At 42.5% G+C, this 27,980-nt stretch overlaps 1 protein-coding gene and 1 non-coding gene across 6 annotated transcripts in view; one reads left to right on the top strand and one right to left on the bottom strand.

Moving 5' to 3' along the window:
• Nucleotides 1-27,980, top strand: part of HECW1 (HECT, C2 and WW domain containing E3 ubiquitin protein ligase 1) — a 456,699-nt gene that overhangs the window by 90,330 nt on the left and 338,389 nt on the right. The window lies entirely within an intron of this gene.
• Nucleotides 4,701-4,804, bottom strand: LOC112134444 (U6 spliceosomal RNA). The gene has a single exon (XR_002915874.1). It is a non-coding gene; the product is annotated as a U6 spliceosomal RNA (small nuclear RNA).

Below are 27,980 nucleotides of genomic sequence, written 5' to 3'. Positions count from 1 at the left end.
TTGCTCACATAAAGCCTGTTTGGTGGTCTCTTCACACGGACGCGCGTGACACTCAGGCGATCTGCCTGCCTCGACCTCCCAAAGTGCTGGGATTACAAGGGTGAGCCACCGTGCCCAGCCCTCTCCTTGCCTTTTATACTTATTATATTTCAAATAGTTTTATTTTGCTATATTATCTTTATCATCATCAGTTGTGATAGCTGCAACATGCTACAGTAAGTTGATGTTCCCTAACTTATTGAGATAGTCCTCTCAGTTTCTTTTTTTGTGTGATATTGCAAATAATGTGGCAGTGAACATCCCATATATCATTTCTTTTCCTTCTTCGATTATTTTTTAAAGATAATTCCTGGAGTGAGATTACTGAACGAAGGATAAGGATAGTTTTTGTTTCTTGTAAGAATAAAGCCACATTACTTTTTTTTTTTTTTTCTTGCTTGTCACCCAGGCTGGAGGGCAGTGGCACAATCTTGCTTATTGCATCTTCTGCCTCCCCAGTTCAAATGATTCTCCTACCTCAGCCTCCTGAATAGCTGGGATTACAGATTACAGGCACCCGCCACCATATCCGGCTAATTTTTGTGTTTTTAGTAGAGACGGGGTTTCGCCATATTGGCCAGGGTGGTCTTGAACTCCTGACCTCAAATGATCCACCCACCTCAGCCTCCCAAAGTGCTGGTCACTGGCGGTAGCCACCGCTCCCGGCCAAGCCACATCACTTTTTAATGGGTAATAGTGTATTGTCATCAGTAACATATCACAAGTGTTATTGCATTTTAATGTTACAATCCTTTTGCAGTTGTATCTTAAATTGTATGTATTTAATAGCTGACAATTCTCGCTATTATGTAATATCTTGTATTCACTATGTTTAGATGTATATTGCTGAAAAAAACACAAATTGAATTATAAATGGACTCTCTTTGTCTTACCTAAAGAATTTATTTTGAACTTGTAATAACAAATGAATTGTTGCTTAGCAAGAATGCTGATTGTGACTATTTAGTTCAAGACATCAATAATTCCTGAAGTTCTTGGCAGATTATGGTTAGAACTCTTATACCTCGGCACCATAATAAATAAATATTTTTGCCTTCTTCAACAGTAGGTGTCAAAGCAGCTAATTTTGTTGCTCCATCATTGTTTTAGTTCATTCTTATCCTGAGGAAATTTCAAAAGAAAGCTTGAAACTGAAGACCATTTTGCATGACTCATGTAAAGTTTGTTGAATAAACAAAATAAACCCATGGCAGTGAAATCACTCCATGATTAGTTGGCAGTAGATTTTGTTCAAGAAACCCTAAGTCATTTTCTTGGTGCATTTGTTTGTTCAGCACTGTATTTTTTGCAAGATGGCAGTTAAAGGATGCAACTCACTATCAGAGTGCAAATCAAGTGAAAAAAAAACCTTATGTTCATTTATTCATTATGTAAATATCTACTGAACACCTTGACTCTGGTGGTGGCCAATTATACAAGACAGGCATGGCCCTGCCCTCATGGAACTTTTGGCCCAGCTTGGAATTGTCAAAGAAACACAAAGCTGAACACTAGTTAAGGAGACAAGATGGATTCTAGTCAGTACTACTGCAGTAAGGAAGAGACCTCAGTGAAATCTCAGCTCAGCTCCCCTGAGACAAAGGTGGTATGTGCTAAAGGAAAGGGACTAAAGGAAGGTAATGGGGGGTGGTCTATGGGTTTAGGCCATCTGAGTTTGTTAATTGACACTTACCTGGAGGAGAAACAAAAGACTCCTATCTTTAGGACAGGACATAGTTTTGCCAACTGGATTAAGACCCCACAAAGTTAGGATCTTACCATCCCACAGGAACTGGGAGACAAGAGAGCTATTTCACTGAATGTTTGCATTTCAAAGAGATGGCTCCCACATACTTGATGGAACATTTCTGGGTGGTAGAAGGTTTCTGTCTCAAACAGGCACAGAAAGAATATATAATTGCAAGCTTTCTAAAGTAAATGCCCTAAGAAAAGTGAGCTCAGAGGCCTATCATCAGGTGTTGTCTGAAACAAACAGTAATTTTTTTTTTTTTTGGAAATGGAGTCTCGCACTGTCGCCCAGGCTGGAGTGCAGTGGTGCAATCTTGGCTCACTGCAACCTTCACCTCCTGGGTTCAAGAGATTCTCTTGCCTCAGCCTCCCAAGTAGCTGGGATTACAGGCGCCCATCACCATGCCCAGCTAATTGTTTGTATTTTTAGTAGAGATGGTGTTTCACTATGTTGGCCAGGCTGGTCTCAAACTCCTGACCTCATGATCTGCCTGCCTCGGCCTCCCAAACAAACAATAAATTCTTTCGGCAGCATTGAGTTTTCTCAGGCAGGCATTTTAAGGGGGCTGGAATTGTCATCCTAGGAACACAGCCTGGAACTGATGGGAACTATGCTAGTGTTTATTCAAGACTTTTCCTGTAGTGGGGTGGATGAAATCACTTGTGCTGCAAGTCGTAGTTCTTCTAGGCCAAGGTCAAGCCTGCTTGAGAACTCTGAATAGAGTCTGGTCAAGGAGAGTCTTTGTCCCAACACTGGCAGTTAAAACAAGGCTCATTGTGTCTGCAGTAAGAATGTCGTGCAGGTCGTACACTCCACAGCATGCCTGGCCATGTGCAGTGGTCTCGTGACCACAGCTGCTTCAGCTGTTCAGAAAATTTCTAATCGATTCTCCTCAGTTTCATCATGGTCAGTGAACAAGGTCCCTTCTGTCCTACCCCTACCCAAGATCTTCAGGTCCCTTACTCTCATTTCGGGGCAAGATGACGGGAGAGTTATAAGTGCCCAGGGCTGTTGGACGATTTGTGGTCCACAGTGCAGGGGGCTGGGGGCCTCCTACACTGAGCACAGCTGGGCCCCATCTTCCTTCCAGCCTTTCCTTTAGCCCTTCAAGGAGAAGGTCTTTGTTATCCCTCCCCATCCAGGACACCCTCTCTCCCCTGCCACTTCCACCGCCTGGACACTAAAATTCTCCATAAGCAGACATTGTCTGGCGCTCAGGCTGTGGCTCTTTCTTTCTCCTCTTAGTTTCCTCTTTGCATTGGACTAGGGGAGAAAACCCATCTTTTGGAACGGAGAGCAACTTAATGTACAGAGGAAACACATGAATTAATACTTTTAGATGAGCCCCCGCCATGTGCACTCACAAGGGAGCATTGTAAGGGTTCTGATGGTGGAGTTCCAGGAGCTGTGGGCACAGACACCAGGAACGCGGCAGCTGATCTGCCGTGGAGTCAAGAGGATCTTCCGGGAGACTCTGTCATTTCTGTAAATCAAGGGGTTAGGAAGACAGGGGAGAGGAGAGGGAAATGGAATGCGAAGATAAGGGTTGGCCAAAAAGGTCTACGATGCTTTTTTTTGGTCTTTTATTTTTTGTCTCTTCTGCTCTCTATTGGATCAAACACATTTTGTTTTATAGCTTTCTTTCCTCCCCTCAGTCCCCCACTGGCTTGGAAGTAATGTGTTCTACTTCAATTCTTTAGTGGTTAACTTTCATTTTTTAAGAGGCATAATTAACTTTATAAACACTGAAGCTCATTAATCTCTGTATTGTACTCTAACACCACAAAAGCCTTACAATGCCCAGCTTCCCTCCCCCACCTCCCATACTGGGCGCTGCTTTTATTTCCTTCTTTTTGTAAACTTGCAGGTCTGGTCATTTATCATTATTTTTACACTCAGTTCATATTTAAGTGAATCAAAATGTTTTTTCATCCCTTCAGATGGTTTCTTAAATCCAATTCACTTCTAGATTCAGTATTCTTTCTGCTGAAATAATCTTTAAGCTATTTAGAATGAAAAACTCTCTCAGTCTTTGTTATAGCTGAGTTAACCTTTATTCTTGAACGACAGACTTGCGAAATATATAATTCTAGGATAGCTGTTGTATTTTCACTTGGCACTTTGAGTATATTATTGCATTATCTTCCAAAGTCGTTTGCTGCTTTGTAAAAAGGTGCTTTTACCTAATTGCCGTTACTTTTTAAATTTTTATTTTTTTATTTTTGAGATGGAGTTTCGCTCTGTTGCCCAGGCTGGAGTCCAGTGGTGCGATCTCAGCTCACTGCAACCTCCGCCTCCCGGGTTCAAGCAATTATCCTGCCTCAGCCTACAGAGTAGCTGGGATTACAGGTGCATGCCACCATGCCTGGCTAATTTTTGTATTTTTAGTAGAGATGGGGTTTCACCATGTTGGCCAGGCTGGTCTCGAATTCTTGACCTCAAGTGATCCGCCCGCCTCGGCCCCCAAAGTGCTGGGATTACAGACGTGAGCCACCGCACCCCGCCTTTTTAAATTGACAAATAATATTGTACATTCGTGGTGTACAAAGTGATGGATAGTGATGCAATCAAGGTAATTAGCATATTTGCTATCTCAAACATTCATCATTTCTTTGTCTTGGAAACATTCAATACCCTCCTTCTATTTAATAGCTGTTTGAAACTATATAATACATTACTGTTAATTGTAGTCATCTTACCATGCTATAGAACCTAGAACTGATCCCTCTTGTCTAGCTGAAATTTTATATCTTTTAACATATGTCTCCCTATCCTTCCCTCCCCCTTCCCTTGTCAGCTTCTAGTATCCTCTGCTCTACTTTTAACCTCTATGAGATCAACACTTTTAGTTTCCAGGTATGAATCAGAACATATGGTGCCTAACTTTCTATTCCTGGCTTATTGTACTTTAAAAAACATGGAATACTTCACAGTTTGCGTGTCATCTCGTGCAGGAGCCATGCTTATCTTCTCTTACTGTTCCAATTCTGGCAGGTGTGTTGCAGAAATGAACACTGCCATTACTTTTGAGATAATCTTTCTTGTCTTGGTAATTAAAGTAGTTGTCTTTTTATGGTCTGCAGATTTACTAAGCTGTACCTATGTGTAGATTTATTTAATTTATTCTGATTAGGATTTGTGGTGTTGCCTCAATTAGAAATTCCATTTTTCTTTATATCTGGAAACTTCACCATCATCCCTTCAAACATCCCTCCTCTCCCATTTTCTTTTTCTGTTTCTGGAGCTCCTGTTAATAGATAATGGACATTTTCATTTCTCTTCCCTATTATTGAAACCCTCATATTTTCCAGATCTTTACCTCTTCGTGTGACATTTGAGTGATTTTCTCAAATCTTTTTTCCAATAGACTAATTCTCTGAAGTCTGCTCTTTCAACCTTCTATTGATTTCTCTATTTCAATGGCTAGACGTTTCATTGTAGAATTCCTTTGCTTCTTTTGCAAATCAACGTGATCTTTTCCCACAGGGTCCTGTTACTGTCTTATGACTCCCACATCTTCCTTTACCTCAAAACAATGAAAGGTGACATTCTTATTTTAAGTGTTCTCTTGAGCTGTTTTATTATCCTGAGTTATTGGGGTTAAAGTCTCCCGGTCTTTCACCTGCTGCCTCTCCTGGTGGTTTTCTATCACTGAGAGTCCCCGGGGTCTCGGCCTGGCAGAATCTCCAGGGGACAGCTCACATTCACCTTTTCTGGGCCTCGTACGATTCAGCAGTTTAGGGTAATTTTTTGTGTCAGTTTTCAGCTGGGGAAGCAAATGCGTGTCTCTTTACCACCCACACAGTGTGAGTTCTAGCTTCATTCTCATTGGTGGTTTAGGTCTAGGACATGCTCCTTTTAGGCAATTCCGATCCCTCTTAACCTCTTTGGAGCCACCGTTTCCCAGGGCTGGTGGTCAGTGCTGTTTCTTTCCACCGAAGCAACAAGCCAGCCCTCCAAGTTGGAGTTCCTCCAAGCATGGAACTGGAGGTCTGGATTCATCTCCCTGCAAGAGCATCAGAAACCACACACTCCTGGAGGCTGAGGCCCGGGTCTGGCTCTGAAATACCTGTGCCTGCCTCTGGCTTCCATTTTAGCCAAGTCACCCTGGCTTTTAGAAGATTTTGCTTCATTTCTGGCACCTCTTTTGATATTGAACTTGGCTATATGCACAAAGCATTACCTCTTATTTAGCATTTTTACGTATCTGAGGCTGGTAGGGCAGGGTTAGGAGTGGGAGGTGGGCAGCCTTTCATGCCAGCTCAGCTTGCCCTGTGGTGTGAGGCCCCAAATTGTTTTATGAAGCCAGCATAACAGTGGCATCAGACCCGCTGAGCCCCTCACAATCTTGCCCATGATCGCCATCGTGGTGAATGGTTTCCAGGCAAGACCACATACGGCATGCTGGCCCCCTGAAGACCCACACTCCCCTGTCCCCTGTTGCTCCTGCTGAGCAGAGCCAGAGCTGATGACGCCTCGCAGGCAAGTGTCCTCAGCCAGGGCCTGCGGGCGTGTGACACTCTCCAGGCACCAGGCATCACTCTGCTTCCTGAGCCTCTCACTCTGCATCCGGTTCTCTGCCTTTTTCAGGCCAATGACTATTATTTTATTTCTCAGGGGTATCTCAGGGCTCCTGTCTCCTCTGTAAAGCACTGTCATTTATAAGGGAGCTTCTCTCTCCTGTCTCAAAGAGATTAGAATTTGCAAGAAAGAGCCTCCTTGCCCATTTTTTTTTTCTCTGTGAAAAAAAGTTTCAGTTGGAGAGTGATTTCACAGCCAGGCTACAACTGGGTAAGGTTTGATGGAGACGTACAGATGCGAAGCCAGGAGTATCAGTGTCTTTCCACAAGTCTGCTGGGAAGGAGAAAAGAAAATTGGTTATTTGAGTGAGAGGAATGTGGAGAAGAGTGGACATATCTGAATGCTGGCAGGAAGGAGCTGAAACAAAACGAAAGGCGGGCATTCCAGAAGAGTGAAGGGAGCATTAATAGAGCAAGTTCCGAGATGGGCCAGGCACTGGCGTTCACCCCGAGGTCATCTGCCATGCCCAGTCCTACAGTGTCTTTACTTAAGATGAGGTACTCAATATGTCAGAGCAGAACTTTAACCATAAGAACACAGCCACCACTCTGAACTTTGGGCTCTTCTCCAAAGCGAAGGTCGGACAGAGTTGAGAGAAACTTAAAATCAACTTCTCTTGATGGTTTTACGTCAAGAGCCGGGGACTGGCAGTTTCCTGGCCTGAGTGGACCCAGCCATATGTGGGGTCTGAGTACAGGACCTTCCTTCCCACAGAAGGATCCCTGCAGCCTGTCCCACTGCCTGGATGGGGAGACCTTGCTGACCAAGGACTCTCTTAACTGGAGGGGTTTCATAGAAGTTGATGTGTCTATTGTCACTGCCCAAAAAGAACTTATTGTGGAGATAGGTCATTGAAAAGGTGCATTGTGATGACGTGAGAATAGGAAAACTTTCAGAGTATGAGGCCCTGGGTGGCTCTGGTAGAACATCATTAAGAGGGGCTCAGGTCATCCTGAGACAGGATTTTTGCATGCCTGGGCCACTGATAGAAGACTCAAGAAGGATCAAGTAGAAGTGAGTGTGTGTGTGTGTGTGAGTGTGTGTGTGTGTGTTATTGTTACAGGGGGTCCTTGCTCCCAGAGCTCCCAAGATGGTGTTGGGCCACTTCCAAGATGGCTGCAAGCCTCATGTTCTCTAACCTGGGGTTCTTGGCCTCATGGGTTCCAAGGAACGGAATCTGGGACCATGAGGTGAGTGTTATAGCTCTATTAGAAGCCGTGGGTCATGGAAGAGAACCGTGGAACCCAGTGACTAGTGTTCAGCTCGATTAGGACGAACCCGGGCAATTAGCCGAGCAGGAAAAATGGCAATGGCAAGCCTTTAGCCCAATCCAGAGGAGCAATGGGTGCCTTGCTGGATTAGGAGCACAGAGGATGACACCCTGCCGGATCCGGAGGGGTGGAAGTCAGTGGTGGGTCTGCGATGGCAGCAAATAGCAGTGGTGGACGGCGAGCGAAAGCTCAGCTCGAGCTGTAACAAACATGGACCAGAAGAGTGTGCAATTGTAAGATTTATTAGAGTGAATACAGAGCACCTACACAAAGGGAGGGGACCCAAAGAGGGTAGTCGTTGCCAGCTGGAATGCCTGGGTTTATATCCCAATCATTGTATTGTCCCTCCCGCTGTGCTCTCAGGCGATAGATGATTGGCTATTTCTTTACCTCCTGTTTTTGCCTAATTAGTATTTTAGTGAGCTCTCTGATTAGTCGGGTGTGAGCTAAGTTGCAAGCCCTGTGTTTAAAGGTGGATGCGGTCACCTTCCCAGCTAGGCTTAGGGATTCTTAGTCAGCCTAGGAAATCCAGCTAGTCCTGTCTCTCAGTATGGAGACAGGTAGGCTAAATATCAGGATGAAAAATCCAACCTTTACCATTTTATGTAAATCAAACTGCTTTTGGCTTATTCAAGCAGTTCCCATTGTTTAAGTCCCATCTGACACATCACCTTTCTCCTCTGTGAATGAATGAACCAGTTCTGTAAGTATCCAAGTGTGAATGCTCCATGCGGGCACCATGTGGGTGCTAGCGATGCAGGGAGAGTTGGGATTGACCATCTCTGTCCTCAGGGAACTCACAGTCTCATGGGACAGTGTCTTCCCACCAGAAGGCATGATTCCCAGGGGTAAAATACTTTCCAAGGGGGACTCAAGCATGGAGATTCTATGGAATCCTGTCCTCAAAACCTCAACTTCTATCCATTCTTTTCTAAAATTGACCTGCTAGAATAAACCTGTGTTCATAATAACCCTTCACAAAAGGTGGGCATTCCCCCTTGCCTCCCTCAAATTTTACCTGTGCATTACCCACAGAGCATAAAACTTTGAGGATATTGAACAAAGGGAAAACCTTTTTCAAAATAATAAATCAAGACATCATAAACCCTTTGAGCTTCCCTTCTGTTTCTGCCTTATACAGCTCAGTTAAGAATAAAGGGTGGTGTTAGAAGGGGATGCTTTGTCCTGCATGTTTGTGATGTTTGGAATTCTTCAGATGTATGGTATGTGGAGTAATGACAAGTTTCATTTTAATGACTTTGCCTCTGCCTGTCTACTATGCAAGGAGTTCTTAAGGGAGACTTACAGGAGAACAAGGCCAAGACAGCACTGTAAGAAAGACTGAATATTGGAAACAACCCCTACCCATATTTAAATGTAAGCATTTCTTTACACCTGTCCTCAGCACTCATCCCTCTGCTAAGACAACAGTCCCTTCAAAGAGATTTTTGCTATTGATTCTTGTAAACACAGTTGTGATGTTTCCTGAACTATCAACATTTTCAAGGCTATTAAATGAAATGCATGAATAAAACTTTTACCCAATCTCTCTCAGATTAGGGTTGTGTTATTAATTAAGGTAGTCAAAATCTGGTTTATCAAATCAGATCATACACTCTTTATTTACAGTCATTTGCCATTTTATAAAACATCCAATAACTTTTTCCTGCTATTAATACAAAGCAAAATTATATACTAGCTGCTAGACTGATAATTTTTAGCAAAATATTCTTTTCACTTTTTAAAATATATAAATTATGTTATAATTGTGTTTAACAAGACTATTGGAGTTATTTCTGGTGTTTATACATGAGACTCATTTAACTGCCCCTCAAAACCAAATCATATGCACACAATTACAGAAGGGAGGCCAAGGCTATTATGCTGCACTCTTCTTAAGTAACTGGTAATTTTAGCTGCAAATTACATTGCACTATAGCAAATTAAGTAATGAGAATGATTTATTATCTTGTTTATAGAACTTACTTTAAAATGGATAAATATATTAGATCTTCATTATTTTAATCTTACTGGAATGTCTAAGTACTCTAACTTACAAATTGCATCTTTTACTTTATTTCCAGTCATATTTCTAATATTCTTTAAAATGTACATTAACACATTTATCTGGATTTTAAAATGAAGTCAGACATTTTTCTGAAAAAGATCTTATTTGGCTAGTTGGTTTGACAAAGAGAACTGGCTTTGCCATTTATATTATATGGTAGATATTTTCCACAAATAGAACGACTAAATCTGTAGCTCTAAGATTATGACAAAAGTATATTTAAAGCATGAGCTAAGATTAAATCATGTTATTACAATATTATATCAGTAAAAGAGTAACGAAATTAGTAATATGTCCATTTTCTTGCCTTTTCATGAGTTAATCTATGTATTTCTCAGTGAAAGAATAGCAGGTGTAATTATCCATCACCTGATAAGGCATGGTAAGTCTTTTTTATATACTTCCCAGAAAGTGCATGACTCTGGGACTGGGTAACAAATCTTGCCCCAAGTGAGGTGTTTTCAAGTTCTTTACATTCATCAAACTGAAGCAGGACTGACTTGATTGAGTTATTGGCTTGTAAATCATTAAAGATGATTTCATGATAAGAGACTTTATCATAAATGACATGTGCTTATTTTGTTTGGATCAACTGTATACTACTGATGATAACTCTAACAGTACTAATTGATTACTCAACCTGGAAGAAATGGTTTAACACTTAGAGCTGGTGATCATAAGAATTTTTATTTTTATTTATTTATTTATTTATTTTTCTTTTTTGAGACGGAGTCTCACTCTGTCCCCCAGGCTGGAGTGCAGTGGCGCGATCTCGGCTCCCTGCAAGCTCTGCCTCACAGGTTCACACCGTTCTCCTGCCTCAGTCTCCCAAGTAGCTGGGACTACAGGCACCCGCCACCACGCCCTGCTAATTTTTTGTATTTTGGAGTGCAGTGGCGCGATCTCAGCTCACTGCAAGCTCCGCCTTCCGGGTTCACACCATTCTCCTGCCTCAGCCTCCTGAGTAGCTGGGACTACAGGCGCCTGCCACCACGCCCGGCTAATTTTTTGTATTTTTAATAGAGATGGGGTTTCACCGTGTTAGCCAGGATGGTCTCGATCTCCTGACCTCATGATCCACCCGCCTCAGCCTCCAAAAGTGCAGGGATTACAGGCGTGAGCCACTGCGCCCAGCCAATAATTTTTTTAAAAATTAAATTTAAATCTTTATACATATTTTTATCACAGAAAAGAATGATATAATTAATAAAAGAGTTTACATCATAAACAGCTATAGCATTAGGAAGAAATTTTGTTGGGGACTTAGAATGGGAATATGATTGCAATGAGAAAAACAAAAGGTATAAAGTTTCTATGTGATCAAATCAGTATGTATTTTTTCAGGAAACTAAACATTTCATCAGGATTTTGGAATTTATTATATTAGACCTTTAGAGACCTTTATTTTAATTCTTTAAAAGCTGTTTTCCCTACTGGTGGTGATTCTAATCTTCTATATTACTGGTATTGTTTACTTGCTTTTTCCCTCTAGTTTTTCTTTTCTAATTGAAATACACATATGTATTTCTATAGTTTTTCTAGTTTTTCATATATATTTCTCTCTAATTTTTATAGTTATTTTCCATTTTTTCAAATCTTTTCTGTTTTTATACATGGATGTACATACATGTAAAATTAGAGAAAATAAAGCAAATAAACAAGATTAGAAATGTGAAAGGAGATTATAACTGTCCTTGATAGGGAAAACAGCTTTTAAAGAATAAAAGAATGCCATCTAAAGAACTAGAGTAATATAAATATCATAATAAATAACTTAGGAAATAATACATTCAAATATATATTCAAATAACTTTTCTGAGTAATAGGTACAAAAAACTAGACAAACTAGAGTTTCATGTGTGTGTCTGTGTATATGCATCTATATATCCTTGTCAAAAAATAGCTGTTTAATTTAGATGGCAATGCTACCTTCCCCTGCCCCTGTTTTGTTTGGTTTTGTTTTTATTGTTCTGTGGTGGTGATTGTTGGTATGTCAGTCAGGATCCAATCAGGAAGTTATGGCAAACTCAGGGTGGCTAATTTAAGGAGCATTTCATAAAAGGACTGTTGACCAAGGCATGGGCAGAGCACAGGAGATGGCAGGGTGGCTGGGCAGGCGTGAGCAGATGCAGGTGGGCACGGGCACTAGCCCAGAAGGAGGAGGAGCCCCCAGAGAGGGGCCAGCTCACAGCCCACAGTGAGGGAACCATGTGGGGGCATGCTCTGACCTTGCACTTCTCCCTCCCTCCAGTCTTCTGTGTGTTCCACATTGGCTGAACCCAAGTGGGAGGCAGCAGGTGAGGGGGCCCATGAATGCCTGCCTCCTCCCAGTCAGCGCCCCAGGACCCAGGGCAGGAAGAGCAAAGTGGGACAGAAGAGGCAGGTGCAAGGTAGCCTACACATTTGGGGTATTTATTCACTTACTCTTCCTGCTGTCCTTGGGTTTGCTTTGCTCTTTTTATCCTGATTTTAAGAAATGTAAGGATTGAATTCTCAGGTTCTTGATTTACATTCTTCTTGTTTTATAACAATAGCAGCTAAACTATACAATATGTAATTACCAGTGACTGTATAGGCACTGCCTAGTCAGAATGCACACTGCCCTTGGGACTCCTGGAGAGCCCTTGCTGTGCCCACATTAACCCTTTAGCTGCTGCACCTTGCGAGGGTCGGTTGTCCCGAGAGAGGCTGAAAGCAGTGCTGTTTTCCAATCCTCACAGAAACGTTGCCCTGTCCTAACAGTCAGCACGGCTGACCCAGCCAGTGTTGGCTAGACGGCAATCCTATGTAATGCTATGGATTCCACTGTTGCACATAATTTTATTTGCATTCCTTTTGTGGCATTCTCATTTTCTTTCATTTCTGAGCAGTATGTAATTGCAATTTAAAATTCCTTTTTAACCAAAGGTTAAATCGTTAACAAATGGTTAAGGTATTTTTAAGCTTCAAACTTGTATTATTATACAATATCTATCCTAGTTGCTTTGCAGTCAGAAAATGTTATCACCACTCTTTATGCATTTCATAATTTATCAAGGTTTTCTTTGAGGCCCTTGTATAATCAATTTTTGGTAAATGGTCCATGGATATTAGAAAACAGTCTATTCTTTGATTGTAAAGATCTTGAAAGACATCCACTTAACTGATATTATTTAAATCAGAGTCCCTGCATACTGTTATATTTTATCAAATTGATGTGTCAAATGCTGAAGGAGTTAGGTCAACATCCTCTGCCATGTCTGTGCCTCCCTCTGTAGCTTTGTTCTGGTCACTGCTGTGTCTCCAAGGATGTATAGGGCCAGTGTTCAGAGACCAGGCAGAGGAGTGGGGCAGACAGAGACCGCTGTAGTTTCTTCAAACTGTCTGACCCCATGACAGAGAGATGTTGCACAGTTTATGGAAGTAGTCTCTGGCCCTGAGTCAGGGAGAAGACAGAACGGGAAGTCATATGAGTCTGTCGTTTTATATGGTCTTTGTTTTATAAGATGAAAGCTGAGTCTGATGAGATGAAGCAGGCTTTTTTTTTTTTTTTTGGGATGGAGTCTTGCCCTGTCACCCAGGCTGGAGTTCAGTGGTGCGATCTGGGCTCACTGCAACCTTCACCTTCCCAATTCAAGCGATTCTTCAGCCTCAGCCTCAGCCTCAGCCTCCCGAGTAGCTGAGACTACAGGTGTGCACCACCATGCTCAGCTAAGTTTTGTATTTTTAGGAGAGACGAGCTTTCACCATATTGGCCAGGCTGATCTCAATCTCGTGACCTTGTGATCCGCCCGCCTCAGCCTCTCAAAGTGCTGGGATTACAGGCATGTGCCACCTCGCCCAGCCAAAGCAGGTTTTTAATGCCTTAAAGGTTTCTGCTGTGGCAGAAGGCAGTCCATCCACCTTAGCCATCAGCACCATTGAGTTTTTCTCTTTCCTGGATCATGGTAAGCTGAAGACATTGCCTGGTACTGCTCCCCAGATGCTGTGTTAGCCCCAGGGACAAAGGTCTCCACTAGCCCACATCCTGCTTCCCTTTAGCAGTGTGGCAAAAACAGTGTAATTTTTTTTTTTTTTTTTTTTTTTTTTTTTCTGAGAGTCTTGCATCTTGCTCTTTCCCCCAGGCTGGAGTACAGTGACATGATCTCAGCTCACTGCAACCTCTGCCTTCCGGGTTCAAGTGATTCTCCTGCTTCAGCCTCCCAGGTAGTTGGGATTACAGGCGCCCACCATCATGCCCGGCTAATTTTTGTATTTTTAGTAAAGACGGGGTTTCACCATGTTGCCCCGGCTGGCCTCGAACCCCTGGCCTCAAGTGATGCTCCCACCTCAGCCACCTAAAGTGCTGGGATTACAGGCGTGAGTCACCACTCCCAGCTGCAGTATAATCTTAAAGCATCCTTGCACCAGAGGGACCAGCTGTCAAGGGTTCTACGGCTCACAGTCTGGTCATAGTGGCAGTATTCGAGTGCTTTCCAACACCATTTTAATAGCTCCTTCTCTGATCACACTCTCCTGTTTGTGTCCTATCCCTAGGCCAGGCACATATTTTAATGACAGCAACTTATTACCAAGTACATGAAAAAAGTGAGCTCTTTATCTAATAAAATTTTTTAATACTGGAATAAATTTAAACACTCACTTACCTTTCTCATCTCTTCATATTTTGCTGCATAGGCACTTTATGCTTGAGTTCTGACCCTGAGCCCACTACTGTAAATTAAAATTGAGTCTCAGTTAGCTATGTAAAATACACTTTGGGTTCCAGCTAAATGAAGTCCTTTTCTGGAAATACAGATAAGAAATAAGAAACATGTTTCTCTCTACTTCAAGTGCATGAGTTCTGGTAACTAGGGTAGGTGTTGGATTATAGTTGAATGTCTATATCAAATTAATGAGAGATACTGTTGCTGCTTTTCATCTGTAGATGAATTGGGGTACCCTTGAAAGCAGGGAATGTCTCACTCCCTCCAGAATCACTGATTGCAAGGAAGTGAAACCTACCTGAGGTAATTTCAAATGACCATAAAAGGGGGAAGAGGGGAGAAGGATCAATGTAATAAGATTATACAGCAGACAGCTTTACTTGCAAAATGATGAGGGGCTTAGGCATCACTCCTCTTCTCTTTCTGAACTATATCCTATTTCTTGGCCATGTCCTTACACAGCTATTGGCGTATGGTTTGGAGGACTTCACAGAATTAACACCCACCACTCATATCTTTTAGAATTATCAGGAAAGGAACTATTTTTGGTCACTGAGCATCTAATTAATTAGCTCCTTTGGGTGCCATGTCCATCTCTGGCCCAAGAGCAGTGTTATCTAGCACAAGCCTGGCCACCAGCACCCAATCCTTCTGGGGCTGGAAAGTGCAGGATTTCCTGGAAGAAAAGCCTCCCAGGGAGGCTTGTGGGGTCCACTAGAGGGAATGGGGGCACAGCACCAGCTAGGTATTAGGAAGAGTTTTAGATTCCACTTTGGAGGAGAGCTGTGTAAATGGCCCAACAAAGTCTGTGTCAAAAAGGATTTTGAAGCTTTAGAAACAGGATTTTGTAGATGAAAACTGATAGTTCATCTTGTATTTTTAACTTAAAAAATCAATACCACAATGCTGGGCCATTCAGTGTAAGATATATTTAGATCACGGATTGAATTGTTATTCCTGAGCAGCAATATGGTCCAAGGGAAGGTGAGATGAGGCAGGAGGCCTCGCTGCTTTCTCCTGCAGCAGCACTGGGTCACCTTGAGAACCTGCTCATCTGAACCTCTTAGAACTCAGGGTATTTTTTCCAAACAAGAGGACAAGATGTATCATGGATCTGAACACAGCAGTGGTTTAGGATATCACATCTTGGATGCACATCTTTATCTTAGAAACAATTGGGTCCTGATAACACATTTTGGTGGAGAAGGGAAGGAAGCAAGGAATGGGGTATGGCAGGGCAGAGGGAATGAACCTGGCCACAGTGTGCCTGTGACCAGCAGTATAGATCACAGTGTCTTGGAAGGCACAGCAAAGCTGGCTTTGGACAACATTTATACCTAGGGCGTTTTACTGATGGGCTGATAAAGCCACCCTCATCTTCTGGATTGATAGTTCTTGATGAACAAAGCCCAAGGGAAAAGAGCATGTCATGGTTTAAGAGGTTCGTTAATTTGGAGCAAGTCCCCAGCCAGGATTGGAAGGTGTATAGAGAAAGTGATACAATGAGTGGAGGAACATGAGGGCTCTTGTCTCACGTGATTTAGATAAAATGACACAGACACACGTAGAGTGGATTTAAGGAGCAGAGAGTTTAATAGACAAGAAAGAAGAAAGAAGGAAGAAGCTCCCCTGTAGAGAGACAGAAAGACCAGGGCTCCAAAGCCAAGAGAGGGAACTCACGTGCCAGGGAGCCAAGAGAGGGAACTCACCTGTGGGGTACACCAGCCAGGTATACAAACAGGCTGGAGGAGGTGGTGTCTGATTTGCACAGGGCTCAGGGGATTGGTTTGACCAGGCATGTCATTCAGGTAGCCTGCGAAAAAAACTGGCCTTCCCACCCTAGCCTTTTAATATGCAAATACAGGGCGCCATGTTCTACACATGTGGGGATATGTGGGAGTGGCCATGTTGCCAGGCACCTGTGGGGGCAAGGGCAAGAGGACAACAGTGGGAATCGCCATGTTGGGTGGACCCGGTTTCTAATGGCCTGCATTTGCATATCAAAGGTTGTCAGCCAGGCTCTAAGACCCAGGACTTTCCTACTGGACAAGAAATGTTTCTGGAGCTGCTTCAAAAATGAAAACTTTCCAAGGACCCGTTTTCCTCTCTGTCTGCCTAAAATAATTTCTTAATAACTTCTACTGTAACAGGACAAGCAGCAGACAAAACCCCTTGGACACCAAGCTAAAGAAGGAAGGGCTTTATTCAGCTGGGAGCTTCAGCAAGACTCATGTCTCCAACAACCGAGCTCTCCAAGTGAGCAATTCCTGTCCCTTTTAAAGGCTCACAACTCTAAGGGGGTCCGTGTGAGAGGGTCATGATCGATTGAGCAAGCAGTGGGTATGTGACTGGGGGCTGCATGCACCGGTAATTAGAATAAAACAGAACAGAACAGGACAGGGATTTTCACAGTGCTTTTCTATACAATGTTTGTAATCTATAGATAACATAACTGATTAAGTCAGGAGTCGATCTTTAACTACCAGCCCAGGGTGTGGTGCCGGGCTGTCTGCTTGTGGATTTCATTTCTGCCTTTTAGTTTTTACTTCTTCTTTCTTTGGAGGCAGAAATTGGGCATAAGACAATATGAAGGGTTGTCTCCTCCCTTATTACCACAAAAGGTTCTTTTGTGGGCAGGAGATGGACACAGTCTCAGTCAGCTGGGCCAGCCCTCCAGTGCGGTGCTGCTGGGGAAGCTGAGGAAGGCTTCTGCAGTGAATTCTGACACCAACTACCTGGGGCTGGGCCAGACTTCGCAAGTCAACACTGTCCCCCACACACTGCCACAAGGCCATGGGCCCCAGGTCACCCACACTTCTACCAGCTGGCTACAAATTTAGGAGTTCCCAGTACCCCTTAGGTTTGCTAATTTACTAGAATAACTTTCAGAACACAGGAAAGTGGTATATTTATTATTACAGTTTTATTATAGCAAAAGGAGATAAATCAGAACCTGCCAAAAGAAGAGCTGCATAGGGTGAGGTCTGGGAGCACCTAGAATGCAACGCTTCCTGTGTCCTCTCCCTGCGGGGTCAGGATGCATTACCCTCCCAGCACAGAGTATTGCCAATAGGGACGTTCGCCTGAGTCTTCACGTCCAGAGTTGTTATTGGAGTTTCATATGAAGGCATAGTTGACTGAATCATTGGCCATGTGGCTGACCTCAATCACCAGCTCCTCTCCAGAGATCAGGCTGATGTCACGTGACTCAGAGACACAACACTCTAATCACAGCCCTCATCCTAAGTCATCTGTAGGCATAAGCTAACTAGGAGCCCACCAGCTCTAGCATAAACTATTAGAGCCTGCCATGAATAACAAAAGCACTACTATCATCCAAGAAATTCCAAGGATTTAGAGGCTACCTCCCAGGAATTGGAAACAAAGTCCAGCCAAACTCTAGGACACAGGAATCCCAATCCTTTTTGGCTGAGCAGGTATATTGAAGAAAATGTTGACGTGTGGGTGCCTGGGCCTGGCAACCAGATAGTAGCTTTAGGGTAGCCACCAATCCCTTCCACCCCCATGGCCTGCCCTGGAACAAAGGAGAGAAGGGAGACCAGTTTCTTGTGAGCTTTCCATTATGGTGCCCCTTGGCTTTAAAAATGGGCAGGGCTGGGCCAGAAATTCACAGGCCTCCCTGTGCAGACCATGTGTGGCTGGTATCACAGAAGGAAGCCATTAGAAATGCATATTCATGATCATGATTCCTACTGCTGGAGAGGGACCATTGGGGCTCAGCATTTAGTGCCCACCTCTGCAAGGTGGGCACCCACTGATGCACCACTGTGGGCTTGATGAATGTTTTAAAGAATCTTTCTTCTAGTGACCTGGAAGCACCTTGAGTACTATTTGGTAAGGGGACAGTACATTATACTTTTGTTACTTGGATCGCTTATCAATTAGTAGGGTTTATTACCTGGGTTTTAGGGCTAAGAGAGTTTAGGTAGGCAGCTGTGCGTCAACAGCTGCCAGGGGTCCCATTTCACATACACTAGAAGAATGTGATGGTACCTGGCACCACATCTAGAGGATTAGGGAGATTCTGTGGTTTCTGACACTGTGTTTCCAGGGTCATTTTATATTTTGATTTCTTTAGGCCAAGGATGAAATATGTACCAGTCAATCAGAGAAGACAATTGAAATGAAGCCTATTTAGCTTTCCTTTCCTAACCCTAGTCAGAACCACACATTTTTAAATCTCCTTATCTCTTAAAGCCTCTAATGCTAAGCCTTGTGCACTAAGTGCTCAGTAAGTATTTGCTAAACTAAATGTCAGAGGGATTCGGTTTTTTTTTTTTTTTTTTTTTTTTTTTTGAGACAGCCTGTTGCCCAGGCTGGAGTGCAGTGGCGCGATCTCGGCTTACTGCAAGCTCCGACTCCTGGGTTCATGTCATTCTCCTGCCTCAGCCTCCCGAGTAGCTGGGACTACAGGTGCCCACCACCACGCCCAGCTAATTTTTTGTATTTTTAGTAGAGACGGGGTTTCACTGTGTCAGCCAGGATGGTGTCGATCTTGCAATCTGCCTGCTTCGGCCTCCCAAAGTGCTGGGATTACAGGCGTGAGCCACTGTGCCCAGCGGGATTAGTTTTTAATTGTTGAGCTGATTGCATTTTATCATCATAGGTGGCAATGCCAAATGACTGTTGCAGAGACGATTATGAGATGCAGATCCTCGTTACTCAAAATATAATCCTTAGACCAGAGTGTCCTCACCTGGTAGCTCAATAAAAATGCGTAGTCTCAGACCTACTGAATCAGATTCTGCATTTTAACAAGATCTGCAGGCCATTCATATGGACGTTAAGGTTTAAAAGTTCCTCTAGACCAGCGTTCCTCGACTGTCATGGCACATTAGAATCTCAGAGCAATTAGGTCAGAATTTCTGGGGTTGGAACCCAGGCTTCGGTACTTAGTAAAGCTCTCCAGGAAAACCACTGAGGTAAGCATTGCAAATCACAAGGAAATAGCCTGGATCCATTCAGAGAACCTGGGGTTTTTTTGCTCTGAAAATAAGAAGCCGAATACTCATGAACCAAGTCAGCTTTCCTTCCAATAAAATCTGGTTCCATCTCTGTATTTTGCACATCTTTCAAAGATTACGCAAACAATCTTTGAAAGATTATGGACTGTTCTATGTCCAGAAGGTACTTTGTATAAGAGGGATTGCATTTGGGGCCTTTTTAATCTAGGATCAGATGTTTTCAAAATGTTGACTCTGAAGAGGATTGAAGTGTCTTGAGGAAGAACGCAAGAAATGTACAATGCATCTTTCTGGGGTGAGATCTTTTGATCATATTTTCTTCAGCTGCTACTGCTGAATTAGAGTCTAAAGATATTGTTCTTCTTCCATAGAGGGCCAAGTTCAGTAGGGTGCAGCTTGCTAACACAGGAGTTTCAAATTATGCAATTAGTCTGGAAACCTGACGTGTGTGAGATTTGTAGCATTCAGTCTATCTTCCCATGGTCACAGGGGACCTTCCCCACCATGTGGATGCCTGTTTCCTTTGCAGGCTCCTCCTTTCCCTGAGCTCTTACCATTGGGCTGTCTCAGGGCTTAGGGCTGTGATCTTCTCTCCTGTCTCCACTCCCTGCCCTGGTCATCCCATCCCATCTTATGACCTATTTCACCTGTGCACTGGTGGCATAAATTTTCATTTCCATCCCACATCTCCTTCCTGAATGCCAGACTTGTTTTTCTATCACCACTTGGATGTCTAAGAAGCATTTCAAACAGAAAATGTCCAAAACCAAACTCTTGTTTTTCTTCTCCAAACCTCCCCTGCCTACTTCCTCATCTTAGTTCATGGCCAATCTATTCTTCCAATTCACTCAGGTTAAAAAATGAAGTCATCCTTCTCTTTCTATCCTGCTCCACATTCAATCTAGCAGCAGATCCTTTGCTTTTATCATCAAGGTATATCTAGAATCCAACAACAGCTTCTCACCACCGTCCTGGTTCAGACCACCACTGTTTCTCACCAGACTTATTGCAAAGGCTCCTAATCTGTCTCTTGTGCTTGCTCTTGGTCACCTTCAGTATATCCACAGCACGACATCTGGAGAGAGCCCATTAAAACATGTGTCAAGGCCAGGCACCGTGGCTCACGCCTGTAATCCCAACACTTTGGGAGGCTGAGGTAGGCAGATCACCTGAGGTCAGGAGTTCCTGACCAGCCTGGCTAACATGGTGAACCCCCATTTCTACTAAAAATACAAAAAATTAGCCAGGCGTGGTGATGCACACCTGTAATCCCAGCTATTCGGGAGGCCGAGGCAGGAGAATTGCTTGAACCTGGGAGGTGGAAGTTGAAGCGAGCCGAGATTGCACCATTGCACTCCAGCTTGGGCAACAAGAGCAAAACTCCATCTCAAAAAAAAAAAAAATATGTCAGGTCCTGTCACTTCTCTGTTCAAATCCCATCAGTGGTTTCCTATGCCTTGGGAGCAGAATCAGAGTCCTTGCTGTGACTTACAAGGTGCCACCTAATGTGCTTTCTCCTTACCTCTCACTCTGCCTCTCTGCCCCTCCTGCTGGGTCTCTGCTCTGGCCACTCCAGTCACTCCTGCCTCAGGGCCTTTGCCTGTGCCATTCCCTCTGCCTGAAAGCTCCCCTACCCCAGCTGCGAATCTCCAGGTCTCACTTCTTCCCTCCTTCACATCTGCAAAAATGCCACCTTCTCTCTCCTTTGATTGCCCCTTCTTAGATTCAACCCTTTCAGCAGCCTCCCATCCCCTCTTCCCTCTCCCACATTCATGCATCATTGTCCCCAGAGTTCACATCACTTTCTACTATACTACAGGACTCCATTAGTTTTATTCATTGCCTGTCTTCTCACTCTAGAGTGTAAGCTCTGTGATTGTGGAAAAAAGAGCTTTGATTATTTTAGTCACTGCTGTCTTCTGTCGTCTAGAAAAGGCACATCAAATGAATGAATAGATGTATTTGCTATTCCAAAGAACATCGAACTGCATTTAATGTAAAACATCATGCATTTCTCACCCAGTGCTTACCAGGCCCATGCCAGGAGTTGGGGAAGATCAGTAAGACATTATCCCTGCATCTCTAAGTTCATAGCCTAGTGGAGGCTCTGATGTACAAACAAGCACAATACAAAATGATCCATGTACTTGTAGCTCAAAATCAGATGCCCTGGGAGCCCAGGGGGACACTCATAACCTGGCTGAGTTCGGGGATGTGGCATTTGTACTTGTGCAGAATGGGAGTCCCAGGCAAAGAAAAAGAATGCACCTTAGACAAAGACTGTGCCATGTGAAAAGGGGCACAGGTAAGGCCGAGCGCAGTGACTCACGCCTGTAATCACACCACTTTGAGATGCTGAGGTGGGCAATTGCTTGAGCCCAGGAGTTCAAGACCAGCCTGGGCAACACAGCAAAACCCTGGCTCTACAGAAAATAAAAAGTTAGCCGGCCATGGTGGCACATGTCTGTCATCCCAGCTACTCGGGAAGCTGACGTGGCAGGATCACCTGAGCCCAGGAGGTTGAGGTTGCAGTGAGCCATGATTGCACCACTGCCTGGGTGATGGAGTAAGGCCTTGCCTCAAATGAAAACCAAACAAAAAAAGAAAAAGGACCCACACAGGGAGTGTCTCTGGGATTGCTGGACAGCAGGAGGGATGTGGGTGTAGTGGAGGGAGTGGCTGGGAGAGGCCTGGAAAAAGGGCAGGGATGAGGCCAGCTTTTCAGGCTGTTTGCTGTGCTGGTGAGTTTGTATTTATCCTGCAGGCAATTGGGGACCTATTGAGTGTTTTGAGCAAAGAAATGACATGATTAGATTGATGGCAGGTAAATCCTATAGCAAAGGTGTGGGGGAAGATGGCAGGTGACACATTGGAGGTTTGTCAGGGGCCTGGAGATGGACTGAGCCAGATCGAGGGACTCACCCAGCTATCAAATGGTGGCTGGACTGTTTTTCATGGTTGAAGCCATGACTGGAGACTTAAATTATTTTACAACCATCAAGTTAAAAACAAAGAAGGCTGGCGACAGCAAGTACTGGAAAGAGTGTAAAAATAGGTGAACTGCGCAGATGGTGGGAGAATCAACTGTTCCCTTCCCTTTGGTGAGCACGATGGCCCTACCTAGCAAAGTGGAGGATGGGCTGACTTACTGCACCAAGAGACCTGGGCTTGCGCATACACTGGGGAACCACTCATATGTATAACCAGTTGTATAACCAGTTGTAGGTAAGAAAGTGATTTGCTTGAAATAGCAAAATAAAAAAACTGGAAACAATCTAAATGCTCATCTGTAGGAGAATAGATAAATAAATTTTGGAATATACATCAATGAAATATTATAGAATGATTAAACCAGAAAACCAGAGATGCCTGTATTAACGTAGGTAAGTATCCCAAATAAGAATTTTATTCCTATAGTGTGAGGAACTTTTAAAATGATGATTATGAAATTATTCATGCTACCAAAAAATTATTAAAAACCATGAATAATGGTAGAAAATGCTGCTAATTTTCTATGAGATCAATATAGAATCTACATAGGATGCCATGATTATTAACTGAATAGATCTTTTTTTTTTTTTTTTGAGACAGGATCTCACTGTGTCACCGAGGCTGGAGTGCAGCAGTATGATCACAGCTCTCTGCAGCTTCGACTGATCTTCCTGCCTCAGCCTCCTGAGTAGCTGGGACCACAGGCACATGCCACCAACTCAGCTAACATTTTTTTAATTTTTAGTAGAGACGAGGTCTCAGTATGTTGCCCAGGCTGGTCTCGATCTCCTGGACTCAAGCAATCCTCCCGCGTTGGCCTCCCAAAGTACTGGGATTATAGATGTCACCATGCCTGGCCAGTTGAATAGACCTTTGATTTGGATTTGCATCTTATTATATTATTTTTAGATGCCTACATGAAAATTCAAAATGCCACTAAATACCATATTTGCTTTTGTAAACCAAATAATAATATCATGTTTTATATGAATTTAGGTTCGGAACATCGGGGTTAAAATGGAAAAAATTTTGATAAAAGTTCAAATGATATAAACTCTAGCCTTGGCTCTGTCCTTCTTATTTCCATAATTTTGCTCATATCCTTTAAACAACCTGAGACTTCTATTATTGGTTGGTTTGTCTTAAAATGAAGTCAGGAATATCTACCCTGCCTCCCCAGTGGGGTGATGATGTTGAGGATCACGAGATGGCATCAGGAAAGGGGCTCTGCCACATGTAAGTGCCCTCCAGCGCTTGTTACTAATAATTCACTGTCTAAATGCTTTACTTTTTTCATCTCGTGGAAGTAAGAGATTTCAAAATAACATTGTCACTCAACTGACAGGTCGAAAAGGACAGTAAAGCAGCCTGGCTTTTCTGTTCACAGACCAAACCATTAGGGTCTGTGTTGTTCCAGATCCTTGACAAAGCAGGTGCCAGGGTGGGACTGGACATGCAGGAGATGGGTGAGGAAAGAGCCTGTGAGGGGAAAAGGCCAGGGAGCTGCAAGGGCCTGATCCTCCTGAAAGAGAATGCAAGGGAGGAGGGTGGAGCAGAAGCCCCCAGGCAGCAACATCATTTCTAAAATACTGCCCTCAGAAGAGCCTGGCATCTCCCGGACATGGGCATCCTCTGCATCCCTGCTGTGTGCAGTCATTGGTCAGGGCAGCCTGCAGAGGATGGCCTGGGTGTGGGGGCTCCGGAACACAGGACGGGGGCCATTTCCGGCCGTCCAAAATCTAAGCACTACATTTTCACGGCTGTCACAACGTCATGAAAACTGCCTGTCATATTTGGATGACCATGGCTGCCATTATTTTTAGCAAAATGACATATTAAAAGAATATATTCATCTAGACAATATAATCTGGAAGACAATGCCTCTCTCATTCTTAATGTCTCATTATTAACATTGATTATTTCATTATTTAGTGCCCAGTGTCCTTCTTTATGTTAAATGCATTCCTGTCACTGACAGAAACAATATGAAATTGACCACTATTTTTAGTGATTATTTAACATTGATCTTGAAGTTCAGGCTACTGAAATAATATGTGAAGCAAAAGCTACAGGGATGGTTATTTTAAGGAGAACAAATGGTCATTTTTTTTTAGGGATGTGAGTTTATACCTGTAAAGTGTAAGGAAAATATCTAGTTATTTGAATTAATAAGAGTTTACAAAGCTAACAGTATTCAAATATAAAATTTAAGTCATTTAAAAAGCGTCTGATTTTCAATGATAATGAAAATATAAACTATCCATAGTTTAATCACTAAGTGCAGAAAGTATGTAATAGAAGTACAAAACTTTACTAAGAAACATAAAAGATTTAAGTTAATCTACCAATATGCCATGTTCTTTCATGAGAAAACTGAATATTGTAAAGTTACATTTTATGTTAATTCATATACAGTTTATGATGTTATTAATAAAATATCCTCTATTTTTCTGTTAACTGACATTTTTTCTTACTTGAAATTATTAACATTATTTTAAAATATTCTGAAATAATGAATAGTCCAGAAGAGGTACATTTCAAGAGGGCAAAGAAGAGGAATGAAATAGGATTAATACGACTGTATTTTAAAGCTACCATAATGAACAAAATGTGATCCTGACTCCAGAAAAAGCAATACGTCCATGAAACTGCATAACTCAGAGTAAATTCTGGCACACGGAAAAATCTGATACATGATAAGGGGGAAGCAGGTTACCAGTAAGGAAGAAGTATGTTACTCACATGCACCCAAATAAATTACAAATGGATCTAAGAGCTGATGTTTTCAAAATAGTGCTATCACATGCTAGATGGGTGTAGAAATAATGTTTACCTCTATCTGGCTGGGAAGGGTGAGTAAGTAGGGCTTTCCAAAATTAAAGTGTTAGGAGGAACCGGAAAGAATAGTTTTAACACATAAAATTGGAAATCTTCCATTAACAGCCAGATACACAAAATTAAAAAGCAAATAACACCCAGGGAAAATATTTGCAACAAGTATGTTAGACAAAATTTTGTAGGCCAGGCACAGTGGCTCACGCCTGTAATCCCAGCACTTTGGGAGGCCAAGGCAGGGGAATCACTTGAGTCTAGGAGTTCAAGACCAGCTTGGGCAACATACAGAGACCTCGTCTCTACAAAATAAAAAAAAAAAAAAAAGCAGCTTGATATTTTAGAATTCACAGAGCTCATATACTTAAGTAAAAAATAATAGCAAGCTTGAGTAGATAAGGCTTTAAAGAACAAGATCAGACAGCTCACAACAGGGCAATATAAATTGGCTAAGAGAAGGTTGAAAATGTACAGTCAGGAGATGCAAAGAACTATGGGAACACTCAGTGTTGTTGAGTTTGGGGGAGAAGAACACTTGTGTGGATCATCAGCTGGGTAGAAATTAGGCCCTTTTGTAAGTTCACTTGGCTATGTATTCATAGCCTTTCACTCAGCTATACTCATTCAGGCCATAATATTTCTCACACAAATGAAGCAAAATGCAGTACACATTTTGTGTGTGCGCAAAGATGCTTCTCCACGATTATTTAATAGCAAAAATATAAACAATCTACGTGTCCAAAATGGTATCAAAAAACTAAATGGTAGTGTGTTTATAAAAGGCATCCATTAAAATTTATGAAACTATCTTAGAATTTTCAATGAATTCCAGTTATTAAAATTGGAATACAAAATTGTGTATACAATATGTCTTAAGACCAAAAAAAAAGGAAAAACAAACGACAACAAGGAATCTACCAAATTGGTTAACAGTGGTAGATTCTGCATCATGAGTGTCTTTTTTTCTTCTGTTTTCTGCTTTTTATAGCTTTCAGATTTTCCACAGTACGAATGAATTATTTTTGTAATAAAAATGAAGAACAATGAATGCTATGTTTAAACCAGATGTGAGATAGCTGCTGTACCTTAAGGTCAAGAGACATTTAATTTGTATTTGCTTTCTGGTAAATTAGATATGTTTCCAGTGTTGAGCTCTCTCCTCCTTCCCTATATTGAAGTCTTTGCAATCAGCTGACACCAAATAGGAGTTCATTATTTTGGAGAGATGCTTTACACCATAATGGCTTTGATAAGTCTCATAAGATCCATTGCCATGGAAAATATTTCTTAAACGATAGAATTCAAAACTCTATTTAAAAAGAGACCTCTGCCATTATCGTTAGCAAACTAACACAGGAACAGAAAAAAACCAAAGACAGAATGTTCTCACTTATAAGTGGGAGCTAAATGATGAGAACTCATGAACACATAAGAAGGGAACAACAGACACTGGGGTCTACTTGAGGGTGAAGAGTGGGAGGAGGGAGGGGAGCAGAAAAGATAACTGTTGGGTACCAGGTTTAGTACCTGGGTGATGAAATAATCTGTACCACCATCCCCTGTGACACAAGTTTACCTGTACGACAAATCTGCACAGGTACCCCTGAACCTAAAATAAAAGTTAAAAAAAAGAAAAAAATTAATGGGCTATAAATAAATAAAGAGGCCTCTGATTCAAGCAAAAACTAATTAATGGAGGGTAAAGGAAATGGGTGAAAGTTTGAGAAGTAACAGTATATTTATGTAATTTCCGAGTGTCTCTCCACAAGATACTTATTATTTACAAAGGATAAAATAGTGACTTTACAGTGGAGAAATCTGACAGACAGCACCTTAACCAAGAGTTGCCATCACCAGTGCAGCTTGTATTGGGTTGGTGCAAAAGTAATTGTGGGTCTTTTTTGCCATACTTTTGATGGCAAAAACCACGATAACTTTTGCACCAGCCTAATACCTCCTGATACAGGGCATTGAGGGCTCAACATGGCTTCTGTGGCTCCTGCTGAAGTCAGAGCCTGACTCTTATCACAAGGAAACATCAGGCAAATTTAAAGTGGGCAGTATTGTACAAAGTAACTAGCCTATACCCTTAAAAACCATCAGTGGGCTGGGCATAGTGGCTCATGCCTGTAATCCCAGCACTTTGGGAGGCTGAGGCGGAAGGATTGCTTGAGGTCAGGAGTTTGAGACCAGTCTGGCCAACATGGTGAAACTCCATCTCTACTAAAAATACAAAAAATTAGCTGGGCATGGTGGCGGGTACCTAATAGTCCTAGCTACTCAGGAGGCTGAGACCAGAGAATCACTTGAACCCTGGAGGCAGAGGTTGCAATGAGCCAAGATCGCACCACTGTACTCCAGCCTGGGTGACAGAGAGAGACTCTGTCTCAAAAATAAATAAATAAATAAATAAAAACAACCAGTGTCGTGAAATACAAAGAAGACAACTGAACTGAATATAACACAAGATCTCGCATCTTGGATTTTTCTTTTACACAAAGGACATTATTGAGAAAATTGATGAGATCTGAATAAGGTCTGTAGATTAGATAATAGGACCATGTTGAGATTAATATCCTGATTTTTATAACTGTACTGTAGGTATATAAAAGAATGTCTTGTTTTTAGGAAATATGCATCATAGTATTTAGGAGTATGGGAGCATCCTGTCAACAGATTACTCTTGAATGGTTCGGAAAAACATGACACATATGTATGTATAAATATGTACACATATATAAATTATATGTCTCTCACATAGAGAGAGACAGAAAAAGG

This window comes from Pongo abelii, chromosome 6 (assembly GCF_028885655.2).
Source record: "Pongo abelii isolate AG06213 chromosome 6, NHGRI_mPonAbe1-v2.0_pri, whole genome shotgun sequence".
Taxonomy (NCBI): Eukaryota; Metazoa; Chordata; class Mammalia; order Primates; family Hominidae; genus Pongo; species Pongo abelii.
The sequence above is the reverse complement of the archived record's forward strand: the minus strand, read 5'-3'. Positions and strand labels throughout refer to the sequence as shown.